The sequence below is a fragment of the Cervus elaphus genome, chromosome 15, assembly GCF_910594005.1.
Source record: "Cervus elaphus chromosome 15, mCerEla1.1, whole genome shotgun sequence".
Lineage (NCBI taxonomy): Eukaryota > Metazoa > Chordata > Mammalia > Artiodactyla > Cervidae > Cervus > Cervus elaphus.
Genome location: NC_057829.1, coordinates 81,898,901 through 81,906,920, shown reverse-complemented (window position 1 = coordinate 81,906,920; position 8,020 = coordinate 81,898,901).

Genomic DNA, 8,020 nt, shown 5'->3' with positions numbered 1-8,020 from the left:
TGTATTCCTGTGTTTACCACCAGCAGGTTCCAGCTCCCAGGAACCATGCTGTCTCCTGGTCTCCTTGCCAAGGTCGGTCTCTCCAAAGGTTCCATCTCACCGAGGTTGGAATGGCCAGTGGTTGCCAGCCTGAGTGCCTTCCTGATGGCATCATGCGCCCGGATTCTTATGTCCTAATCGTTGTTGGGGAGACAACAGTAGAGCAATTTCAGGAAGAGCTGGCAGCCTAGTCCAATGGCAGACCCTGGGCCTCTCTGGATCCCGGCCTTTCATCAGCTCCTGATTGCCTCAAGGCCTGACCTGGGTGTTCCCTGGGTTCCAGGGATCAAAGATCTTTGCAGTAAACCCTGTTGCTTGAAGTCCTATGGGGAGAAGGGGTCTCTGTTCCCACTTTCTGGGAACCGTGAAATCCTTGCCTGGCACTCACTATAAAAAGACATCATCTGGGGACTTCCCTGGTGGTTCAGTGGTTAAGATTCCGCACTCCCAATGCGGGGGGCCTGGGTTCGATCCCTGGTTGGAGAATTAGATCCCACATGCTACAACTAAGCGTTCAGATACCTCAACCAAAGATAGGAAATCCCATGTGCTATGCCTAAGGTCTGACACAGCCAAATAATAATAAATGAATAAAAAAGATGCCATCCAGGCCTGAGTGCTGGTGGTTGGGGGTGGTTGCAGAGATGGATGGGGATGGCAGGGAGAGAGGAAACGGAGGCGTGTGTGATTATTTCTCCCCTGGACTCTGCCTGGATCCCATCTTGAGGTTGGAGAGCAGAAGGACCTGTGGACCTGTTCTTGGCCCTCTTCTCCTTGCCATCAGGGCATGTGTAGGGAAGGATGGTAGAAACAAGGCTCCCAACTGGGCCAGTCGTTGTCCCCAGGATTAAATGTGTGACTTTGTAGAGAGTTAGACACTCTATTTTTTTACAACTTATTTTTGATTGGAGTACAATTGCTTTGCAGTGTTGTGTTGGTTTCTACTGTACAACGAAGTGAACCAGCTCTAAGTCCATATACGTGTACTGAGTATATATACGTGTACACATATGCCCTCCCTCCCGAGCTTCCCTCCTGTCCCTCCACCCCCACCACAAACCACTAAACCGAGCGCCCTGTGCGACACAGCAGCTTCCCACTAGCTCTCTCTCTTACACATGGGAGTGTATATATGTTAGTGCTACTTTCCCAGTTTGTCCCACCTTCCCCTTCCTTTGTAGAAGGGCACAGCAACCCACTCCAGTGTTCTTGCCTGGAGAATCCCATGGACAGGGGAACCTGGTGGGCTACAGTCTGTGGGATCACAAAGAGCTGGACACACCTGAAGCAACTTAAGCATGCACACCCCTTCCTTGGCTGTGCCCACATGTCAGTTCTCTATGTTTGTTATCTATTTGCCCTGCAAATAGATTCATCTGTACCATTTTTCTAGATTCCATAAATGTGCATTCATATGTTAATATGATATTTGTTTTTCTCTTTCTGATTGACTTCATTTTGTATGACCCATCCTAGTCTCTAGGCCCATCCACATCACTACAAAATAGAATTAGGTACTCGTCACTGACTCAATGGACATGAGCTTGAACAAACTCCAGGAGACGGTGAAGGTCAGGGAAGCCTGGCGTGCTGCAGTCCACGTGGTCGCAAAGAGTCAGACACGACTGAGTGACTGAATAACAACAATTTTCACCATTTAACTGAGGGAGACACCTCATAAAGGTTAAGAACGTGCCTTAAGGAGGCAGAGTTACTGAGTGAGGAAGCTGGGACCGGGGCTCAGCCTATCTGACACAAGAGCCAACTCCCAGTGGATGCCCTTGAAACATGTGTGAAGCATGTGGGCCAGCCAAAGAGCGGGACTTGAAAGTGTGTTTGCACGAGTGGACCTGGAGGCAGCCTGCTGGCTTCTTTGGAGCATCGTGGTCAGGGGCTGGGTACCTGGAAGGTAGGCCAACTCTGAACTAGACACTGCTGGCACCATTGGTGGTCTTGAGGGGCAGGAGGAAAGGCTTGGATATGGTGGGGAACAAAACAGGATTTCAGCAAGATGTGGAGAGGGGCTCAGGGAGCTGAGCTGTTTCTGCTGCGATTTCTTCTGGTCACACATTCCACCCCAGGCACAGGGCTCCAAGAACCCGGGCCACAGCACTTTGCTGTCTCAACTCCCAGAGGGAGAGGAAAGGAAGAAGGGCCAAGACACAGAATTAAGTATTCACAGTACAGTAGGACTTGAGCCTTGCACGTGGGCAGTTGGAGGCCAAATCTGGCCTGCAGATGGGTTTCGTTGGATCTGCTGGGTTTTTTTTTTTTAAACATTTGTTGTTCAGTCACTGAGTCGCATCCGATTTTTTGTGACCCCATGGACTGCAGCACGCCAGGCTTCCCTGTACTTTTAAACATTTTAAAATATTTTAAAATTGAGAGATTTCACACACACAAAAAAACAGATTTCTGGCTTTCTTGGAAGTTAGAAAGCCCTTACAACACTGGCCCCACGTCCTCCCGTGGCAGCCGAGGGCTGGGACTGAGCAGCGATGTCCCCACCTGCCACTGTGGGACCTGGGTCCGCTGCTCCTCCAGCCCGTGGGCTCTGTGAACATTTGGGATTGTGCCCCCACGGAAGGCTTGTGGTGTGAGAGCGCTGACCGGGCTGAAGGCACCCTGCAATCGGGGTTCTGGGTTCCTGAAAGGCAGAAGTGAATGCTCACTTTCCCAGGTGCCCTGGAGGCAAATGCACAGCAGTTTGGAGTGCAGGAGCAACTACGCACCAGAAACACACACTCAGAGGCAACTGGGGTCTGGGAAGCAGAAGTCAGTGATCCAATGAGAACGTAAACATGATGGATCATTAGTCGGGCTTCTCCAGAAAATGTGTGTTTGTGTGTGTGTACATATTTTTAAAATTTATTTTGATTATTTAGTAAAGAGAGGATACTGATGCTTTAGATTTTATCAGGTAGGCAATCATGAAATAATAAACGGGTGCTTTGCTTTTTTATCTCACTTTGCTTCCTGGACGTGACCAAAAGGAGAGCAGGCAGAAGGGGAATGGGAAGCAATTTTGATGGGAAAGACACCTCCCTCATCATATACACCACCTCCTCAGCGGGAGCTGACCCCGCAGTCTTGAGATAGGATGTCTTCTTTTCCAAGAAATCTGTTAGTGGTCTTAAGGCCTTCCACCGACTGTATAAGGCCCATGCACATGAATGAGGGTCGTGATCTCCTCCACGTGTATGAAATACCTGCACGGGGACACCTAGACTAGTGTCTGCTTAATAACTAGGAGCCGTCACCTAGCCCGGCTGACGCAGAAGACTATCTTGCAGTGATGGGAGCAGTGGGGTGAGGACAGGAGCTTGGGAGACCTCAGAGTAGGAGTGGGCAGGGGCCGAGGTGAGTCTGGGTAGTTCTGCTGGGAGGGCTGCCCTGGGACTGCAGCCTGGGCCACAGGACCCAGCAGGGGAGTGGATCACCCCACGTGGGAGGGGCAGAGCCTGGAGACCAGGTGGTGAGTTCATCTGCGCTGCCCAGATATTTAATAATAAGGGAGGTAAACTGAGGATCGAAGGGAAAATGGTTCTTTTTGCTCTGTGCTTTGTAGGCTCAGGAGAAGGAAGGAGACAGGTGGGAGAGGAAGAGAGGTGCAATGAAGAGGAAGAAAAGGAGAGGCTGGTAGTCAGATTTCTTACATTTTTTTAACTTTTAATTTTATATTGGGGTATAGCTGATTAACAACGTAGTGATAGTTTTAGGTGCACAGTGAAGGGACTCAGCCTTATGTATACATGTATCCATTCTCCCCCAAACTCCCGTCCCATCCAGGCTGCCACATAACATTGAACAGAGTGGTGGGATTTCTTTGTGGATGAGGGGAGACCTCCTCCCTCAGCAACAGGGCTGAGAAGAAAGCACAGCCCCACATGGGCCCCCCAGGACAGTCAGGACCAAGTGCTGGCTAGGGCAGGCAAGGACAAGAGTGCTCTAGAAAAAGGTCCCTTCTGCCTGGAATTCTTTTTCCAGTGCCCTCCCCACTTCCTTGCAGCTCCTTTATGTTGCCTTCCAGATGCTTCGGGAACTCTGCTCTCCCCCCACACTGCTGTCCTAGGCTCCCGGGTGTGGGGACCCCAGCAGATGACCTGTGGCTGCCCCTCCTCCCTTCCGCCATGAGCAGATGGCACCAGGGCTGGCCCCACTGCCCTCTCCTCTGCTCCTGGACCTTCCTCTCACTGCCGAGCTGCTCAGCGCTCTCCCCTGATCTCCACTGGTTCCCAGTGGGCAGTGTCGGACAGCAGGCAGTTTGAGTATCGGGAAAGTTAGGGACACCCCAACCTCACACACACACACACACACACACACAGACACACACACACACACACAGATGGAGAGATTTTTTTAAAAAGCAACAAGAGCGTATAACCTGGCAGATTCGGATCATCCTTGCTCTTCTTTGGTGGCTTAGTTTTTATCTTAAACTCCACTGTGGGAGGCATCACAACATTTAGGGCCTCTGAGGGCTTGATCCAGCCCTGCCTCACACTGCTCTACTTGCAAACGTTTCAGGGCTCAGAGGACGTGGTGGCACAGCCTAGAAACAGACGCAGCCCAGGAAGGGCTCAAAGACACAGAGGGTGTGTCCCCTCACCGGGGCTTTTTTTTTTTTTTTTTTTTGCACTGACTGAAAGTTCAAAACACGCTGGAACACGGAAAGAAAGGTATTTGCCTGGGTGACTCAGACATGTTCCAGCATTTTCCCACAGGCTCCTGCTCGTCCCAAAATAACTGCAACCCTGGATTCTGTCCCTTGGCATATGATTACTTTGGTATAATGTTACTGAGCAGCGGCCACACTCACACAGGCGTTGCAAGAATGCACAGCCCAGGATGGGGCTCCGCGCTGTGTGGCTGGAGAAAAAGGAAGCACAGAGACCACAACAGGGAGAAGTGTTGACTCGCCAGAATCATCCGGACCACAGAGCAGGGCCTGGGTCAGCGCTTACCTTCCATAGATGGGGAGAAAAAGACCCAGAGAAGGAAATGATACACTCAAACTTACAGCTTGGGGATTATAAGAGAAAGCTGTTGGGAGAGCTGGCCCTAATTGCTCATCAAATAATACTGAGGTTTTTTTCCTGTTTTAAAATTCAAGTATAGTTGCTGTACAATACTATATAAGTGGGGTGTCAGGGCTTCCCTGGTGGCTCAGATGGTGAAGAATCTACCCGTCAATGTAGGAGACCTGTGTTCGATCCCTGGGTTGGGAAGATCCCGTGGAGAAGGGAATGACAACCCACTCCAGTATTCTTGCCTGGAGAATCCCATGGACAGAGCAGTCTGATGGGCTACACACTCCATGGGGTCGCAAAGAGTTGGACAGGACTAACATTTTCACTTTTATTACAGGTGTACAGTAGAAAGATTCACAATTTTTAAAGGTTTTACTCCACTTATAGTTACTGTAAAAACACTGATTATATTCCCTGTGTTTTACAATATATCCTGGTAGCTAATACATACAGATGTTTATTCCTGAGTCATCACTTTAGCCTTGGAATGCTAAGTCAAGGAAGTTTAAGGGCCTGCTGGTCACCAGGTCTGGACAACAAGGTGGGTATAAGGTGTCACAATGGACCTGCCCTCAGGCGACTTAAGAGTCTTGCTTAGGAGATGACTAGATGCTAAATTAACAGCTGGATGACAACTGACCCCTGGCAAACAAGCTGAAGGCTGATGGGAGTTTTGGGAAATGAAGTCTGAGAAGAAAGGTTCTCTCCCAGCAGAGAAGGTCTCACAGAGAGGTGGGCCCCCAGGCTGGGTGTCGACTCAGCTGCGAATGCCTGGAGGGGAGCAGAGGCAAGGTGAAGGGGAGAGGGGCGCTCCAGGAACCTTTGGAAACAAAACACTGGGCGGCAAGTGACCCTGGCATAGACGCCATTACTTAATAGTTTCAAGTTGGGAATTTCCAGTGGTTAGGACTCCTTGCTCTCACCACTGAGGGGGAATTAGGATCCGACAAGATGCCTGGCACAGTCAAAAGGAAAAATAAAATCTCCAAGTCCCTTGTTTTATCTGGGAAGCAGGAATAATTTCATAGGGTTTTGACACAATATATTAAAAAAAAGAACCAACTCTCTGACCAAGGGAGAGGTGAGGGATTATTCTCAGATTTCTGTGGTACTTACACAGAGTCCTTTCTGCCTTGGTGCTAAAGATGAGGAGACCGGAGTGCACACTTTCACATCTCCTGAAGCCTGGTTCAATCCTCCCCCTGCTCCTAGGTCTGCGGGCACCTGTCACTTCCTTTTCCCTCACCCGTCACACCAGGATGTCAGTTACAGCTAACGTCTGCCATGTGCCAAGCACTACTTTCCCTGCTTCCCATGTCTGATTTCATTTAATCATCCCCCACCTCCCATTTATGGGCTTCCCTGGTGGCTCAGTTGGTAAAGATGGTGGTGGATTAGTGGTTCAGTCAAGTCATGTCTAACTCTTTGCGACGCCATGAACCGCAGCCTGCCAGGCTCCTCTGTCCATTGGAATTTCCAGGCAAGAATATTGGAGTGGATTGCCATTTCCTTCTCCAGGGGATCTTCCCAACCCAGGAATCGAACCCAGGTCTCCTACATTGCAGGCAGATTCTTTACTGACTGAGCTATCCGCCTGCAATGCAGGAGAACCAGATTCAATCCCTGGGTGGGGAAGATCCCCGGGTGGTTTAGTGACTAAACCACCACCCTATTTTACAGCTGAGGAAACCAGGAAAGAAAAGGCTCTGCAACTACCCACTGTTCCCAACCTTTTCCGTGAGGCTTTGATTTGATCCCAGGAGTTCTAAATCAACACTGTTCTGAACTAAAACATTCTCTTAAAGAGCACTGGCATAATTAAATAAGCTGAACCCCTCTGACACTAGGGATACAGTTGCTTTATGTTCCTGACTCCCAGAGGCAGGATAGGCACATTAACAAGAGCCTTGCAGCCAGCCCTACACTTAGCCTGTCACCACCATGCAAGGCCGAGGGACCGCCGACCCAGGCTGGGTAACTCCTGCCTGATACCCGTGTGCCATCTAATTTTGATGGCTGAAAACATTCTAACTGCACCAAAAGGCTACCTGCTGATGATCTTCAGCGATAAAATATCCACCTCATTCAGTGACCACATAAGAAGTCTTTATGTTGAGATCCACTGAGCATAGGATCAGGGTCTAGCATCAGGGTCTTTTCCAGTGAGTCAGTTCTTCATATCAGGTGGCCAAAGTACTGGAGTTTCAGCTGAAACTCCAATACTTTGGCCACCTGATGAGAACTGATTCACTGGAAAAGACCCTGATGCTGGGAAAGACTAAAGGTGAGGGAGAAGGGAACGACAGAGGATGAGATGGTTGGATGGCATCACCGACTTGATGGACATGAGTGTGAGTAAGCTCCGGGAGTTGGCAATGGACAGGGAAGCCTGGCATGCTGCAGTCCATGGGGTCAAAAAAGAGTTGGACACGACTGAGCTACTGAACTGAACTGAGCATAGATGCCCAAGTCATCAAAAAGATGGTCACGTTCTTTACATTGATTCATCAAGTAAAAAATAGTCCAGTAGGCTTTTTTTTCTTCTATTTACACACTTGCGTTTCTAGAATCAGTGTTGTTAGCAGTTAGCTTATACTCTTCAAATGAGTTCACCCTGTAAAGATGTTGGCGGACTCCCTCGGCAATGACTTCAGTCTTTCTCATCAAGCTGAGTGGCAAGTACGCCAGCGTGTATTTTTGTGCAGCACTGTCAGGCACCAATATTAAACTCAATACAGTCATGAGGAATTCAGCTCGGACTCAAGTCAGCAGGCCTCCTCACAGCTCTGAGATCTCAGGCCCATCTTTCTCTTTCTTCTCAATTTCCGCTTATGTGACAACAGTCTTTAAAAAAAACCATATCTTCACATTCTGGGGCTGGGAAACTTCCCAAGCTCTTAAAAGACATTGGTCTAGAAAGATCCTTTCCCCTCCAGTGGCTTCACAGTACA